Source organism: Saccostrea echinata, unplaced genomic scaffold, assembly GCF_033153115.1.
Source record: "Saccostrea echinata isolate AGI-Se365-2 ecotype Australia unplaced genomic scaffold, CSIRO_AGI_Sech_v1 ptg000037l, whole genome shotgun sequence".
Taxonomy (NCBI): domain Eukaryota; kingdom Metazoa; phylum Mollusca; class Bivalvia; order Ostreida; family Ostreidae; genus Saccostrea; species Saccostrea echinata.
Genome location: NW_026889786.1, coordinates 938504 through 957429, shown reverse-complemented (window position 1 = coordinate 957429; position 18926 = coordinate 938504). Strand labels below are relative to the sequence as shown.

At 31.9% G+C, this 18926-nt stretch overlaps 1 long non-coding RNA gene across 1 annotated transcript; it reads left to right on the top strand.

The window, feature by feature from the left end:
* Positions 1-308: 308 nt before the first annotated feature.
* Positions 309-18773, top strand: LOC133200136 (uncharacterized). The gene is made up of 6 exons (XR_009722891.1): positions 309-737; positions 3026-3167; positions 7419-7560; positions 11811-11952; positions 16203-16344; positions 18632-18773. It is a non-coding gene; the product is annotated as an uncharacterized LOC133200136 (long non-coding RNA).
* The last annotated feature ends 153 nt before the right edge of the window (positions 18774-18926 follow it).

The following is an 18926-nucleotide window of genomic DNA, read 5'->3' as shown; positions in this document are numbered from 1 at the left end:
AGTCTAATATTTAACAATTTCTGTGAATTCTGTCATTCTTAGGAGGGCAAAATGCAATTTTGTTATGTAATAATTGCATAATGGTCTCAGACTTGTGAACTATTTTTTGTTTGTTGTGAAGAACAATGTATATACTCTCCACGGATAAGAAATTGTTTGCCAGACTTAGTCTATTAATGATGAAATTCTGCTTCAAAATATGCACAAAAAAAACTTCTGTCAGAGTGCTCTGTGTGTATTCTTGACTGCTCTGGAGTAAGGGAGATAAATGCATATATCTCCAGCAATAAGGGGAATTAGATCACCAAACTTAAGGATGTTGGTGGCAGTTATTTAAGAAATCTCAGGTGCAAAAATGAAAAAAATCTGACAACTTCAAGGGTCCTTCAAGGTATCACACCGGTAATTGACCAATCAAAATGAACTTAGTCAATTGTAGTTCCATACATATAAAATTAATTTTTCTTTCTTTTGATAATTTTTTTAATTTTCTTCCAGGCTATTTTTACAACTTTGGTACCTGTGCCTAGTAAATTTAATGTACTTTGTAAATAAATACAGTTTTTTGACAGGAACTATTTTTTTCAGGGCATAGGAGGCTACTTCCTGGGGTGCACTGGAGCTGTTTATAAACACATTGAAAACACGTGGATTTGAGGGTAGCCCTGTTTGCAGATGGAAAAAATCAGAAAATGCCGTGTAGGTACCCTGTTTTTTGGACTCGGCTAATGAGAGAGGTAATGTTTTATACTTCCTGCTAAATATTTTTTCATGAATTAATTTACCTGATTTTTTAAGAATTTTTTTCCTATATAGAAACATATAGTGAAAACAATTACCGGTGTGATACCTTGAAGGAGATTGTGTAAAATCATCTGCATCAATATAAAAGGTTGTTTTAATTTTTAAAAGGCATATTTCAACAAAATATGTCATTTTATGAACTTTCTGTGTGAAAGCACATATTTTAAAAATTAGAAGTAGGGTTGAATTGAATTTTTAGAGATTTCTGTGAAAAATACTTATAATATATCATGTTTTACCCTCAAAACTTTAAATTATGACTTTCAAAGTAGGATTATGCATCTGACATGTAGAAAGAAGTTAGAAAATGTTGGTTTTTTATTTTAGATGACTTTAAACTATGTGCACCACCTGACCGCAGTCAATTATAGTGTCTACAGACTTTGCCGTAAAAGTACTCTAGGCTGATTTTTTCAAGAAAAGACTAATTCTGGGTTTGCCAATGAGTTTTCCACAAAAGTGACAACTGCGATAAAATGTGAAGAAGTAAAACATTTTTTCACAGAGTGATAAATTTTACAGAGAGTGGATTTACTTTCATTTTATTCACCTGAAGTGATGCATGTATTACAGCAGTGGAGGAATATAAATAATGAAATGAGGTAAATTTGTCTAATAAAAAAAATGCACAAGTAAAATTTATTTAGAATTTTTCAAAAATAAGAAGCTTATGACCAAAAAATGCATAAATACTGTCAGGGCATGAGAGTGAATACTTATTCAGAGTTCTAATCATGTAGCACACATGTAGTACAGAATGTCACTTAGCACCATGGTATGCCTGTTATGGTTCTCTGGACTTTTTGCATGCTTACGCAGCTGACATCCATGATTTTTCAGTTTGTCGGAGAATGTGTTTTGTCATGTTAGCACTTTTATGTAGGTTTTGACCCTCTCTTTTAAATTAAGTCTCAGTCAGGATGCTTATTTCAGCATGATTTGTTAAGCATATTAATATACTGAAATATTAATAAATTACAAATTAAAGTGATGAAGAAATTTGACATATTTACACAATCAAAATATCAGAATAACCATAATTCAGCTAATAAAGTGTCCTGTTTTTCTTATGTCACTTCCTATAAATTTTATCAGCAGTTTTTGTACACCCACCCACCCCCAAGAACCATGTAGGATGGCCTGATATTAGTCTTTTTGTTGCATTTTTTCACATTTGAAAGTGTTAAAACTCATAAAAATGTTTAAGATTTATATTTTGGAATTTAAATGTTGAATTTTTATGTAAATTTGGTGAAACAAAAAGCTGTAATCTTGAATTAATCATGCAAATTCATCAAACACCTTTGGAATTCCTGAGTAATTCAATGAAAAGAGGATAATTATGCATGTTCAATTGGAATTTCATGGCTAATTTGTGTCTGCAGAGAAAGCCAGTTACATAAATCCAAACAATAAATTACATCTGAATTGTTTCCTCCATTTTCTTATCATCAAAGCAAGTTTAATGGAGTGTCAGAGCTGTCCAGAGTCTCCCTAGGTGCTGATATCATTTGGACTGCCCTGTGTTACAACACAGCTTTTAGATAAACTTCTGCACATCAGCTTGTAGACAAGTACCTAGGCTTTATTTGGAACATAAATTGACCAGATGCAGATTTTATTATCAGTCTAATATTTAACAATTTCTGTGAATTCTGTCATTCTTAGGAGGGCAAAATGCAATTTTGTTATGTAATAATTGCATAATGGTCTCAGACTTGTGAACTATTTTTTGTTTGTTGTGAAGAACAATGTATATACTCTCCACGGATAAGAAATTGTTTGCCAGACTTAGTCTATTAATGATGAAATTCTGCTTCAAAATATGCACAAAAAAAACTTCTGTCAGAGTGCTCTGTGTGTATTCTTGACTGCTCTGGAGTAAGGGAGATAAATGCATATATCTCCAGCAATAAGGGGAATTAGATCACCAAACTTAAGGATGTTGGTGGCAGTTATTTAAGAAATCTCAGGTGCAAAAATGAAAAAAATCTGACAACTTCAAGGGTCCTTCAAGGTATCACACCGGTAATTGACCAATCAAAATGAACTTAGTCAATTGTAGTTCCATACATATAAAATTAATTTTTCTTTCTTTTGATAATTTTTTTAATTTTCTTCCAGGCTATTTTTACAACTTTGGTACCTGTGCCTAGTAAATTTAATGTACTTTGTAAATAAATACAGTTTTTTGACAGGAACTATTTTTTTCAGGGCATAGGAGGCTACTTCCTGGGGTGCACTGGAGCTGTTTATAAACACATTGAAAACACGTGGATTTGAGGGTAGCCCTGTTTGCAGATGGAAAAAATCAGAAAATGCCGTGTAGGTACCCTGTTTTTTGGACTCGGCTAATGAGAGAGGTAATGTTTTATACTTCCTGCTAAATATTTTTTCATGAATTAATTTACCTGATTTTTTAAGAATTTTTTTCCTATATAGAAACATATAGTGAAAACAATTACCGGTGTGATACCTTGAAGGAGATTGTGTAAAATCATCTGCATCAATATAAAAGGTTGTTTTAATTTTTAAAAGGCATATTTCAACAAAATATGTCATTTTATGAACTTTCTGTGTGAAAGCACATATTTTAAAAATTAGAAGTAGGGTTGAATTGAATTTTTAGAGATTTCTGTGAAAAATACTTATAATATATCATGTTTTACCCTCAAAACTTTAAATTATGACTTTCAAAGTAGGATTATGCATCTGACATGTAGAAAGAAGTTAGAAAATGTTGGTTTTTTATTTTAGATGACTTTAAACTATGTGCACCACCTGACCGCAGTCAATTATAGTGTCTACAGACTTTGCCGTAAAAGTACTCTAGGCTGATTTTTTCAAGAAAAGACTAATTCTGGGTTTGCCAATGAGTTTTCCACAAAAGTGACAACTGCGATAAAATGTGAAGAAGTAAAACATTTTTTCACAGAGTGATAAATTTTACAGAGAGTGGATTTACTTTCATTTTATTCACCTGAAGTGATGCATGTATTACAGCAGTGGAGGAATATAAATAATGAAATGAGGTAAATTTGTCTAATAAAAAAAATGCACAAGTAAAATTTATTTAGAATTTTTCAAAAATAAGAAGCTTATGACCAAAAAATGCATAAATACTGTCAGGGCATGAGAGTGAATACTTATTCAGAGTTCTAATCATGTAGCACACATGTAGTACAGAATGTCACTTAGCACCATGGTATGCCTGTTATGGTTCTCTGGACTTTTTGCATGCTTACGCAGCTGACATCCATGATTTTTCAGTTTGTCGGAGAATGTGTTTTGTCATGTTAGCACTTTTATGTAGGTTTTGACCCTCTCTTTTAAATTAAGTCTCAGTCAGGATGCTTATTTCAGCATGATTTGTTAAGCATATTAATATACTGAAATATTAATAAATTACAAATTAAAGTGATGAAGAAATTTGACATATTTACACAATCAAAATATCAGAATAACCATAATTCAGCTAATAAAGTGTCCTGTTTTTCTTATGTCACTTCCTATAAATTTTATCAGCAGTTTTTGTACACCCACCCACCCCCAAGAACCATGTAGGATGGCCTGATATTAGTCTTTTTGTTGCATTTTTTCACATTTGAAAGTGTTAAAACTCATAAAAATGTTTAAGATTTATATTTTGGAATTTAAATGTTGAATTTTTATGTAAATTTGGTGAAACAAAAAGCTGTAATCTTGAATTAATCATGCAAATTCATCAAACACCTTTGGAATTCCTGAGTAATTCAATGAAAAGAGGATAATTATGCATGTTCAATTGGAATTTCATGGCTAATTTGTGTCTGCAGAGAAAGCCAGTTACATAAATCCAAACAATAAATTACATCTGAATTGTTTCCTCCATTTTCTTATCATCAAAGCAAGTTTAATGGAGTGTCAGAGCTGTCCAGAGTCTCCCTAGGTGCTGATATCATTTGGACTGCCCTGTGTTACAACACAGCTTTTAGATAAACTTCTGCACATCAGCTTGTAGACAAGTACCTAGGCTTTATTTGGAACATAAATTGACCAGATGCAGATTTTATTATCAGTCTAATATTTAACAATTTCTGTGAATTCTGTCATTCTTAGGAGGGCAAAATGCAATTTTGTTATGTAATAATTGCATAATGGTCTCAGACTTGTGAACTATTTTTTGTTTGTTGTGAAGAACAATGTATATACTCTCCACGGATAAGAAATTGTTTGCCAGACTTAGTCTATTAATGATGAAATTCTGCTTCAAAATATGCACAAAAAAAACTTCTGTCAGAGTGCTCTGTGTGTATTCTTGACTGCTCTGGAGTAAGGGAGATAAATGCATATATCTCCAGCAATAAGGGGAATTAGATCACCAAACTTAAGGATGTTGGTGGCAGTTATTTAAGAAATCTCAGGTGCAAAAATGAAAAAAATCTGACAACTTCAAGGGTCCTTGAAGGAGATTGTGTAAAATCATCTGCATCAATATAAAAGGTTGTTTTAATTTTTAAAAGGCATATTTCAACAAAATATGTCATTTTATGAACTTTCTGTGTGAAAGCACATATTTTAAAAATTAGAAGTAGGGTTGAATTGAATTTTTAGAGATTTCTGTGAAAAATACTTATAATATATCATGTTTTACCCTCAAAACTTTAAATTATGACTTTCAAAGTAGGATTATGCATCTGACATGTAGAAAGAAGTTAGAAAATGTTGGTTTTTTATTTTAGATGACTTTAAACTATGTGCACCACCTGACCGCAGTCAATTATAGTGTCTACAGACTTTGCCGTAAAAGTACTCTAGGCTGATTTTTTCAAGAAAAGACTAATTCTGGGTTTGCCAATGAGTTTTCCACAAAAGTGACAACTGCGATAAAATGTGAAGAAGTAAAACATTTTTTCACAGAGTGATAAATTTTACAGAGAGTGGATTTACTTTCATTTTATTCACCTGAAGTGATGCATGTATTACAGCAGTGGAGGAATATAAATAATGAAATGAGGTAAATTTGTCTAATAAAAAAAATGCACAAGTAAAATTTATTTAGAATTTTTCAAAAATAAGAAGCTTATGACCAAAAAATGCATAAATACTGTCAGGGCATGAGAGTGAATACTTATTCAGAGTTCTAATCATGTAGCACACATGTAGTACAGAATGTCACTTAGCACCATGGTATGCCTGTTATGGTTCTCTGGACTTTTTGCATGCTTACGCAGCTGACATCCATGATTTTTCAGTTTGTCGGAGAATGTGTTTTGTCATGTTAGCACTTTTATGTAGGTTTTGACCCTCTCTTTTAAATTAAGTCTCAGTCAGGATGCTTATTTCAGCATGATTTGTTAAGCATATTAATATACTGAAATATTAATAAATTACAAATTAAAGTGATGAAGAAATTTGACATATTTACACAATCAAAATATCAGAATAACCATAATTCAGCTAATAAAGTGTCCTGTTTTTCTTATGTCACTTCCTATAAATTTTATCAGCAGTTTTTGTACACCCACCCACCCCCAAGAACCATGTAGGATGGCCTGATATTAGTCTTTTTGTTGCATTTTTTCACATTTGAAAGTGTTAAAACTCATAAAAATGTTTAAGATTTATATTTTGGAATTTAAATGTTGAATTTTTATGTAAATTTGGTGAAACAAAAAGCTGTAATCTTGAATTAATCATGCAAATTCATCAAACACCTTTGGAATTCCTGAGTAATTCAATGAAAAGAGGATAATTATGCATGTTCAATTGGAATTTCATGGCTAATTTGTGTCTGCAGAGAAAGCCAGTTACATAAATCCAAACAATAAATTACATCTGAATTGTTTCCTCCATTTTCTTATCATCAAAGCAAGTTTAATGGAGTGTCAGAGCTGTCCAGAGTCTCCCTAGGTGCTGATATCATTTGGACTGCCCTGTGTTACAACACAGCTTTTAGATAAACTTCTGCACATCAGCTTGTAGACAAGTACCTAGGCTTTATTTGGAACATAAATTGACCAGATGCAGATTTTATTATCAGTCTAATATTTAACAATTTCTGTGAATTCTGTCATTCTTAGGAGGGCAAAATGCAATTTTGTTATGTAATAATTGCATAATGGTCTCAGACTTGTGAACTATTTTTTGTTTGTTGTGAAGAACAATGTATATACTCTCCACGGATAAGAAATTGTTTGCCAGACTTAGTCTATTAATGATGAAATTCTGCTTCAAAATATGCACAAAAAAACTTCTGTCAGAGTGCTCTGTGTGTATTCTTGACTGCTCTGGAGTAAGGGAGATAAATGCATATATCTCCAGCAATAAGGGGAATTAGATCACCAAACTTAAGGATGTTGGTGGCAGTTATTTAAGAAATCTCAGGTGCAAAAATGAAAAAAATCTGACAACTTCAAGGGTCCTTCAAGGTATCACACCGGTAATTGACCAATCAAAATGAACTTAGTCAATTGTAGTTCCATACATATAAAATTAATTTTTCTTTCTTTTGATAATTTTTTTAATTTTCTTCCAGGCTATTTTTACAACTTTGGTACCTGTGCCTAGTAAATTTAATGTACTTTGTAAATAAATACAGTTTTTTGACAGGAACTATTTTTTTCAGGGCATAGGAGGCTACTTCCTGGGGTGCACTGGAGCTGTTTATAAACACATTGAAAACACGTGGATTTGAGGGTAGCCCTGTTTGCAGATGGAAAAAATCAGAAAATGCCGTGTAGGTACCCTGTTTTTTGGACTCGGCTAATGAGAGAGGTAATGTTTTATACTTCCTGCTAAATATTTTTTCATGAATTAATTTACCTGATTTTTTAAGAATTTTTTTCCTATATAGAAACATATAGTGAAAACAATTACCGGTGTGATACCTTGAAGGAGATTGTGTAAAATCATCTGCATCAATATAAAAGGTTGTTTTAATTTTTAAAAGGCATATTTCAACAAAATATGTCATTTTATGAACTTTCTGTGTGAAAGCACATATTTTAAAAATTAGAAGTAGGGTTGAATTGAATTTTTAGAGATTTCTGTGAAAAATACTTATAATATATCATGTTTTACCCTCAAAACTTTAAATTATGACTTTCAAAGTAGGATTATGCATCTGACATGTAGAAAGAAGTTAGAAAATGTTGGTTTTTTATTTTAGATGACTTTAAACTATGTGCACCACCTGACCGCAGTCAATTATAGTGTCTACAGACTTTGCCGTAAAAGTACTCTAGGCTGATTTTTTCAAGAAAAGACTAATTCTGGGTTTGCCAATGAGTTTTCCACAAAAGTGACAACTGCGATAAAATGTGAAGAAGTAAAACATTTTTTCACAGAGTGATAAATTTTACAGAGAGTGGATTTACTTTCATTTTATTCACCTGAAGTGATGCATGTATTACAGCAGTGGAGGAATATAAATAATGAAATGAGGTAAATTTGTCTAATAAAAAAAATGCACAAGTAAAATTTATTTAGAATTTTTCAAAAATAAGAAGCTTATGACCAAAAAATGCATAAATACTGTCAGGGCATGAGAGTGAATACTTATTCAGAGTTCTAATCATGTAGCACACATGTAGTACAGAATGTCACTTAGCACCATGGTATGCCTGTTATGGTTCTCTGGACTTTTTGCATGCTTACGCAGCTGACATCCATGATTTTTCAGTTTGTCGGAGAATGTGTTTTGTCATGTTAGCACTTTTATGTAGGTTTTGACCCTCTCTTTTAAATTAAGTCTCAGTCAGGATGCTTATTTCAGCATGATTTGTTAAGCATATTAATATACTGAAATATTAATAAATTACAAATTAAAGTGATGAAGAAATTTGACATATTTACACAATCAAAATATCAGAATAACCATAATTCAGCTAATAAAGTGTCCTGTTTTTCTTATGTCACTTCCTATAAATTTTATCAGCAGTTTTTGTACACCCACCCACCCCCAAGAACCATGTAGGATGGCCTGATATTAGTCTTTTTGTTGCATTTTTTCACATTTGAAAGTGTTAAAACTCATAAAAATGTTTAAGATTTATATTTTGGAATTTAAATGTTGAATTTTTATGTAAATTTGGTGAAACAAAAAGCTGTAATCTTGAATTAATCATGCAAATTCATCAAACACCTTTGGAATTCCTGAGTAATTCAATGAAAAGAGGATAATTATGCATGTTCAATTGGAATTTCATGGCTAATTTGTGTCTGCAGAGAAAGCCAGTTACATAAATCCAAACAATAAATTACATCTGAATTGTTTCCTCCATTTTCTTATCATCAAAGCAAGTTTAATGGAGTGTCAGAGCTGTCCAGAGTCTCCCTAGGTGCTGATATCATTTGGACTGCCCTGTGTTACAACACAGCTTTTAGATAAACTTCTGCACATCAGCTTGTAGACAAGTACCTAGGCTTTATTTGGAACATAAATTGACCAGATGCAGATTTTATTATCAGTCTAATATTTAACAATTTCTGTGAATTCTGTCATTCTTAGGAGGGCAAAATGCAATTTTGTTATGTAATAATTGCATAATGGTCTCAGACTTGTGAACTATTTTTTGTTTGTTGTGAAGAACAATGTATATACTCTCCACGGATAAGAAATTGTTTGCCAGACTTAGTCTATTAATGATGAAATTCTGCTTCAAAATATGCACAAAAAAACTTCTGTCAGAGTGCTCTGTGTGTATTCTTGACTGCTCTGGAGTAAGGGAGATAAATGCATATATCTCCAGCAATAAGGGGAATTAGATCACCAAACTTAAGGATGTTGGTGGCAGTTATTTAAGAAATCTCAGGTGCAAAAATGAAAAAAATCTGACAACTTCAAGGGTCCTTCAAGGAGATTGTGTAAAATCATCTGCATCAATATAAAAGGTTGTTTTAATTTTTAAAAGGCATATTTCAACAAAATATGTCATTTTATGAACTTTCTGTGTGAAAGCACATATTTTAAAAATTAGAAGTAGGGTTGAATTGAATTTTTAGAGATTTCTGTGAAAAATACTTATAATATATCATGTTTTACCCTCAAAACTTTAAATTATGACTTTCAAAGTAGGATTATGCATCTGACATGTAGAAAGAAGTTAGAAAATGTTGGTTTTTTATTTTAGATGACTTTAAACTATGTGCACCACCTGACCGCAGTCAATTATAGTGTCTACAGACTTTGCCGTAAAAGTACTCTAGGCTGATTTTTTCAAGAAAAGACTAATTCTGGGTTTGCCAATGAGTTTTCCACAAAAGTGACAACTGCGATAAAATGTGAAGAAGTAAAACATTTTTTCACAGAGTGATAAATTTTACAGAGAGTGGATTTACTTTCATTTTATTCACCTGAAGTGATGCATGTATTACAGCAGTGGAGGAATATAAATAATGAAATGAGGTAAATTTGTCTAATAAAAAAAATGCACAAGTAAAATTTATTTAGAATTTTTCAAAAATAAGAAGCTTATGACCAAAAAATGCATAAATACTGTCAGGGCATGAGAGTGAATACTTATTCAGAGTTCTAATCATGTAGCACACATGTAGTACAGAATGTCACTTAGCACCATGGTATGCCTGTTATGGTTCTCTGGACTTTTTGCATGCTTACGCAGCTGACATCCATGATTTTTCAGTTTGTCGGAGAATGTGTTTTGTCATGTTAGCACTTTTATGTAGGTTTTGACCCTCTCTTTTAAATTAAGTCTCAGTCAGGATGCTTATTTCAGCATGATTTGTTAAGCATATTAATATACTGAAATATTAATAAATTACAAATTAAAGTGATGAAGAAATTTGACATATTTACACAATCAAAATATCAGAATAACCATAATTCAGCTAATAAAGTGTCCTGTTTTTCTTATGTCACTTCCTATAAATTTTATCAGCAGTTTTTGTACACCCACCCACCCCCAAGAACCATGTAGGATGGCCTGATATTAGTCTTTTTGTTGCATTTTTTCACATTTGAAAGTGTTAAAACTCATAAAAATGTTTAAGATTTATATTTTGGAATTTAAATGTTGAATTTTTATGTAAATTTGGTGAAACAAAAAGCTGTAATCTTGAATTAATCATGCAAATTCATCAAACACCTTTGGAATTCCTGAGTAATTCAATGAAAAGAGGATAATTATGCATGTTCAATTGGAATTTCATGGCTAATTTGTGTCTGCAGAGAAAGCCAGTTACATAAATCCAAACAATAAATTACATCTGAATTGTTTCCTCCATTTTCTTATCATCAAAGCAAGTTTAATGGAGTGTCAGAGCTGTCCAGAGTCTCCCTAGGTGCTGATATCATTTGGACTGCCCTGTGTTACAACACAGCTTTTAGATAAACTTCTGCACATCAGCTTGTAGACAAGTACCTAGGCTTTATTTGGAACATAAATTGACCAGATGCAGATTTTATTATCAGTCTAATATTTAACAATTTCTGTGAATTCTGTCATTCTTAGGAGGGCAAAATGCAATTTTGTTATGTAATAATTGCATAATGGTCTCAGACTTGTGAACTATTTTTTGTTTGTTGTGAAGAACAATGTATATACTCTCCACGGATAAGAAATTGTTTGCCAGACTTAGTCTATTAATGATGAAATTCTGCTTCAAAATATGCACAAAAAAACTTCTGTCAGAGTGCTCTGTGTGTATTCTTGACTGCTCTGGAGTAAGGGAGATAAATGCATATATCTCCAGCAATAAGGGGAATTAGATCACCAAACTTAAGGATGTTGGTGGCAGTTATTTAAGAAATCTCAGGTGCAAAAATGAAAAAAATCTGACAACTTCAAGGGTCCTTCAAGGTATCACACCGGTAATTGACCAATCAAAATGAACTTAGTCAATTGTAGTTCCATACATATAAAATTAATTTTTCTTTCTTTTGATAATTTTTTTAATTTTCTTCCAGGCTATTTTTACAACTTTGGTACCTGTGCCTAGTAAATTTAATGTACTTTGTAAATAAATACAGTTTTTTGACAGGAACTATTTTTTTCAGGGCATAGGAGGCTACTTCCTGGGGTGCACTGGAGCTGTTTATAAACACATTGAAAACACGTGGATTTGAGGGTAGCCCTGTTTGCAGATGGAAAAAATCAGAAAATGCCGTGTAGGTACCCTGTTTTTTGGACTCGGCTAATGAGAGAGGTAATGTTTTATACTTCCTGCTAAATATTTTTTCATGAATTAATTTACCTGATTTTTTAAGAATTTTTTTCCTATATAGAAACATATAGTGAAAACAATTACCGGTGTGATACCTTGAAGGAGATTGTGTAAAATCATCTGCATCAATATAAAAGGTTGTTTTAATTTTTAAAAGGCATATTTCAACAAAATATGTCATTTTATGAACTTTCTGTGTGAAAGCACATATTTTAAAAATTAGAAGTAGGGTTGAATTGAATTTTTAGAGATTTCTGTGAAAAATACTTATAATATATCATGTTTTACCCTCAAAACTTTAAATTATGACTTTCAAAGTAGGATTATGCATCTGACATGTAGAAAGAAGTTAGAAAATGTTGGTTTTTTATTTTAGATGACTTTAAACTATGTGCACCACCTGACCGCAGTCAATTATAGTGTCTACAGACTTTGCCGTAAAAGTACTCTAGGCTGATTTTTTCAAGAAAAGACTAATTCTGGGTTTGCCAATGAGTTTTCCACAAAAGTGACAACTGCGATAAAATGTGAAGAAGTAAAACATTTTTTCACAGAGTGATAAATTTTACAGAGAGTGGATTTACTTTCATTTTATTCACCTGAAGTGATGCATGTATTACAGCAGTGGAGGAATATAAATAATGAAATGAGGTAAATTTGTCTAATAAAAAAAATGCACAAGTAAAATTTATTTAGAATTTTTCAAAAATAAGAAGCTTATGACCAAAAAATGCATAAATACTGTCAGGGCATGAGAGTGAATACTTATTCAGAGTTCTAATCATGTAGCACACATGTAGTACAGAATGTCACTTAGCACCATGGTATGCCTGTTATGGTTCTCTGGACTTTTTGCATGCTTACGCAGCTGACATCCATGATTTTTCAGTTTGTCGGAGAATGTGTTTTGTCATGTTAGCACTTTTATGTAGGTTTTGACCCTCTCTTTTAAATTAAGTCTCAGTCAGGATGCTTATTTCAGCATGATTTGTTAAGCATATTAATATACTGAAATATTAATAAATTACAAATTAAAGTGATGAAGAAATTTGACATATTTACACAATCAAAATATCAGAATAACCATAATTCAGCTAATAAAGTGTCCTGTTTTTCTTATGTCACTTCCTATAAATTTTATCAGCAGTTTTTGTACACCCACCCACCCCCAAGAACCATGTAGGATGGCCTGATATTAGTCTTTTTGTTGCATTTTTTCACATTTGAAAGTGTTAAAACTCATAAAAATGTTTAAGATTTATATTTTGGAATTTAAATGTTGAATTTTTATGTAAATTTGGTGAAACAAAAAGCTGTAATCTTGAATTAATCATGCAAATTCATCAAACACCTTTGGAATTCCTGAGTAATTCAATGAAAAGAGGATAATTATGCATGTTCAATTGGAATTTCATGGCTAATTTGTGTCTGCAGAGAAAGCCAGTTACATAAATCCAAACAATAAATTACATCTGAATTGTTTCCTCCATTTTCTTATCATCAAAGCAAGTTTAATGGAGTGTCAGAGCTGTCCAGAGTCTCCCTAGGTGCTGATATCATTTGGACTGCCCTGTGTTACAACACAGCTTTTAGATAAACTTCTGCACATCAGCTTGTAGACAAGTACCTAGGCTTTATTTGGAACATAAATTGACCAGATGCAGATTTTATTATCAGTCTAATATTTAACAATTTCTGTGAATTCTGTCATTCTTAGGAGGGCAAAATGCAATTTTGTTATGTAATAATTGCATAATGGTCTCAGACTTGTGAACTATTTTTTGTTTGTTGTGAAGAACAATGTATATACTCTCCACGGATAAGAAATTGTTTGCCAGACTTAGTCTATTAATGATGAAATTCTGCTTCAAAATATGCACAAAAAAACTTCTGTCAGAGTGCTCTGTGTGTATTCTTGACTGCTCTGGAGTAAGGGAGATAAATGCATATATCTCCAGCAATAAGGGGAATTAGATCACCAAACTTAAGGATGTTGGTGGCAGTTATTTAAGAAATCTCAGGTGCAAAAATGAAAAAAATCTGACAACTTCAAGGGTCCTTCAAGGAGATTGTGTAAAATCATCTGCATCAATATAAAAGGTTGTTTTAATTTTTAAAAGGCATATTTCAACAAAATATGTCATTTTATGAACTTTCTGTGTGAAAGCACATATTTTAAAAATTAGAAGTAGGGTTGAATTGAATTTTTAGAGATTTCTGTGAAAAATACTTATAATATATCATGTTTTACCCTCAAAACTTTAAATTATGACTTTCAAAGTAGGATTATGCATCTGACATGTAGAAAGAAGTTAGAAAATGTTGGTTTTTTATTTTAGATGACTTTAAACTATGTGCACCACCTGACCGCAGTCAATTATAGTGTCTACAGACTTTGCCGTAAAAGTACTCTAGGCTGATTTTTTCAAGAAAAGACTAATTCTGGGTTTGCCAATGAGTTTTCCACAAAAGTGACAACTGCGATAAAATGTGAAGAAGTAAAACATTTTTTCACAGAGTGATAAATTTTACAGAGAGTGGATTTACTTTCATTTTATTCACCTGAAGTGATGCATGTATTACAGCAGTGGAGGAATATAAATAATGAAATGAGGTAAATTTGTCTAATAAAAAAAATGCACAAGTAAAATTTATTTAGAATTTTTCAAAAATAAGAAGCTTATGACCAAAAAATGCATAAATACTGTCAGGGCATGAGAGTGAATACTTATTCAGAGTTCTAATCATGTAGCACACATGTAGTACAGAATGTCACTTAGCACCATGGTATGCCTGTTATGGTTCTCTGGACTTTTTGCATGCTTACGCAGCTGACATCCATGATTTTTCAGTTTGTCGGAGAATGTGTTTTGTCATGTTAGCACTTTTATGTAGGTTTTGACCCTCTCTTTTAAATTAAGTCTCAGTCAGGATGCTTATTTCAGCATGATTTGTTAAGCATATTAATATACTGAAATATTAATAAATTACAAATTAAAGTGATGAAGAAATTTGACATATTTACACAATCAAAATATCAGAATAACCATAATTCAGCTAATAAAGTGTCCTGTTTTTCTTATGTCACTTCCTATAAATTTTATCAGCAGTTTTTGTACACCCACCCACCCCCAAGAACCATGTAGGATGGCCTGATATTAGTCTTTTTGTTGCATTTTTTCACATTTGAAAGTGTTAAAACTCATAAAAATGTTTAAGATTTATATTTTGGAATTTAAATGTTGAATTTTTATGTAAATTTGGTGAAACAAAAAGCTGTAATCTTGAATTAATCATGCAAATTCATCAAACACCTTTGGAATTCCTGAGTAATTCAATGAAAAGAGGATAATTATGCATGTTCAATTGGAATTTCATGGCTAATTTGTGTCTGCAGAGAAAGCCAGTTACATAAATCCAAACAATAAATTACATCTGAATTGTTTCCTCCATTTTCTTATCATCAAAGCAAGTTTAATGGAGTGTCAGAGCTGTCCAGAGTCTCCCTAGGTGCTGATATCATTTGGACTGCCCTGTGTTACAACACAGCTTTTAGATAAACTTCTGCACATCAGCTTGTAGACAAGTACCTAGGCTTTATTTGGAACATAAATTGACCAGATGCAGATTTTATTATCAGTCTAATATTTAACAATTTCTGTGAATTCTGTCATTCTTAGGAGGGCAAAATGCAATTTTGTTATGTAATAATTGCATAATGGTCTCAGACTTGTGAACTATTTTTTGTTTGTTGTGAAGAACAATGTATATACTCTCCACGGATAAGAAATTGTTTGCCAGACTTAGTCTATTAATGATGAAATTCTGCTTCAAAATATGCACAAAAAAACTTCTGTCAGAGTGCTCTGTGTGTATTCTTGACTGCTCTGGAGTAAGGGAGATAAATGCATATATCTCCAGCAATAAGGGGAATTAGATCACCAAACTTAAGGATGTTGGTGGCAGTTATTTAAGAAATCTCAGGTGCAAAAATGAAAAAAATCTGACAACTTCAAGGGTCCTTCAAGGTATCACACCGGTAATTGACCAATCAAAATGAACTTAGTCAATTGTAGTTCCATACATATAAAATTAATTTTTCTTTCTTTTGATAATTTTTTTAATTTTCTTCCAGGCTATTTTTACAACTTTGGTACCTGTGCCTAGTAAATTTAATGTACTTTGTAAATAAATACAGTTTTTTGACAGGAACTATTTTTTTCAGGGCATAGGAGGCTACTTCCTGGGGTGCACTGGAGCTGTTTATAAACACATTGAAAACACGTGGATTTGAGGGTAGCCCTGTTTGCAGATGGAAAAAATCAGAAAATGCCGTGTAGGTACCCTGTTTTTTGGACTCGGCTAATGAGAGAGGTAATGTTTTATACTTCCTGCTAAATATTTTTTCATGAATTAATTTACCTGATTTTTTAAGAATTTTTTTCCTATATAGAAACATATAGTGAAAACAATTACCGGTGTGATACCTTGAAGGAGATTGTGTAAAATCATCTGCATCAATATAAAAGGTTGTTTTAATTTTTAAAAGGCATATTTCAACAAAATATGTCATTTTATGAACTTTCTGTGTGAAAGCACATATTTTAAAAATTAGAAGTAGGGTTGAATTGAATTTTTAGAGATTTCTGTGAAAAATACTTATAATATATCATGTTTTACCCTCAAAACTTTAAATTATGACTTTCAAAGTAGGATTATGCATCTGACATGTAGAAAGAAGTTAGAAAATGTTGGTTTTTTATTTTAGATGACTTTAAACTATGTGCACCACCTGACCGCAGTCAATTATAGTGTCTACAGACTTTGCCGTAAAAGTACTCTAGGCTGATTTTTTCAAGAAAAGACTAATTCTGGGTTTGCCAATGAGTTTTCCACAAAAGTGACAACTGCGATAAAATGTGAAGAAGTAAAACATTTTTTCACAGAGTGATAAATTTTACAGAGAGTGGATTTACTTTCATTTTATTCACCTGAAGTGATGCATGTATTACAGCAGTGGAGGAATATAAATAATGAAATGAGGTAAATTTGTCTAATAAAAAAAATGCACAAGTAAAATTTATTTAGAATTTTTCAAAAATAAGAAGCTTATGACCAAAAAATGCATAAATACTGTCAGGGCATGAGAGTGAATACTTATTCAGAGTTCTAATCATGTAGCACACATGTAGTACAGAATGTCACTTAGCACCATGGTATGCCTGTTATGGTTCTCTGGACTTTTTGCATGCTTACGCAGCTGACATCCATGATTTTTCAGTTTGTCGGAGAATGTGTTTTGTCATGTTAGCACTTTTATGTAGGTTTTGACCCTCTCTTTTAAATTAAGTCTCAGTCAGGATGCTTATTTCAGCATGATTTGTTAAGCATATTAATATACTGAAATATTAATAAAGTACAAATTAAAGTGATGAAGAAATTTGACATATTTACACAATCAAAATATCAGAATAACCATAATTCAGCTAATAAAGTGTCCTGTTTTTCTTATGTCACTTCCTATAAATTTTATCAGCAGTTTTTGTACACCCACCCACCCCCAAGAACCATGTAGGATGGCCTGATATTAGTCTTTTTGTTGCATTTTTTCACATTTGAAAGTGTTAAAACTCATAAAAATGTTTAAGATTTATATTTTGGAATTTAAATGTTGAATTTTTATGTAAATTTGGTGAAACAAAAAGCTGTAATCTTGAATTAATCATGCAAATTCATCAAACACCTTTGGAATTCCTGAGTAATTCAATGAAAAGAGGATAATTATGCATGTTCAATTGGAATTTCATGGCTAATTTGTGTCTGCAGAGAAAGCCAGTTACATAAATCCAAACAATAAATTACATCTGAATTGTTTCCTCCATTTTCTTATCATCAAAGCAAGTTTAATGGAGTGTCAGAGCTGTCCAGAGTCTCCCTAGGTGCTGATATCATTTGGACTGCCCTGTGTTACAACACAGCTTTTAGATAAACTTCTGCACATCAGCTTGTAGACAAGTACCTAGGCTTTATTTGGAACATAAATTGACCAGATGCAGATTTTATTATCAGTCTAATATTTAACAATTTCTGTGAATTCTGTCATTCTTAGGAGGGCAAAATGCAATTTTGTTATGTAATAATTGCATAATGGTCTCAGACTTGTGAACTATTTTTTGTTTGTTGTGAAGAACAATGTATATACTCTCCACGGATAAGAAATTGTTTGCCAGACTTAGTCTATTAATGATGAAATTCTGCTTCAAAATATGCACAAAAAAACTTCTGTCAGAGTGCTCTGTGTGTATTCTTGACTGCTCTGGAGTAAGGGAGATAAATGCATATATCTCCAGCAATAAGGGGAATTAGATCACCAAACTTAAGGATGTTGGTGGCAGTTATTTAAGAAATCTCAGGTGCAAAAATGAAAAAAATCTGACAACTTCAAGGGTCCTTCAAGGTATCACACCGGTAATTGACCAATCAAAATGAACTTAGTCAATTGTAGTTCCATACATATAAAATTAATTTTTCTTTCTTTTGATAATTTTTTTAATTTTCTTCCAGGCTATTTTTACAACTTTGGTACCTGTGCCTAGTAAATTTAATGTACTTTGTAAATAAATACAGTTTTTTGACAGGAACTATTTTTTTCAGGGCATAGGAGGCTACTTCCTGGGGTGCACTGGAGCTGTTTATAAACACATTGAAAACACGTGGATTTGAGGGTAGCCCTGTTTGCAGATGGAAAAAATCAGAAAATGCCGTGTAGGTACCCTGTTTTTTGGACTCGGCTAATGAGAGAGGTAATGTTTTATACTTCCTGCTAAATATTTTTTCATGAATTAATTTACCTGATTTTTTAAGAATTTTTTTCCTATATAGAAACATATAGTGAAAACAATTACCGGTGTGATACCTTGAAACTAGATTGTGCGCGAAGATTCCCGAATGATCTA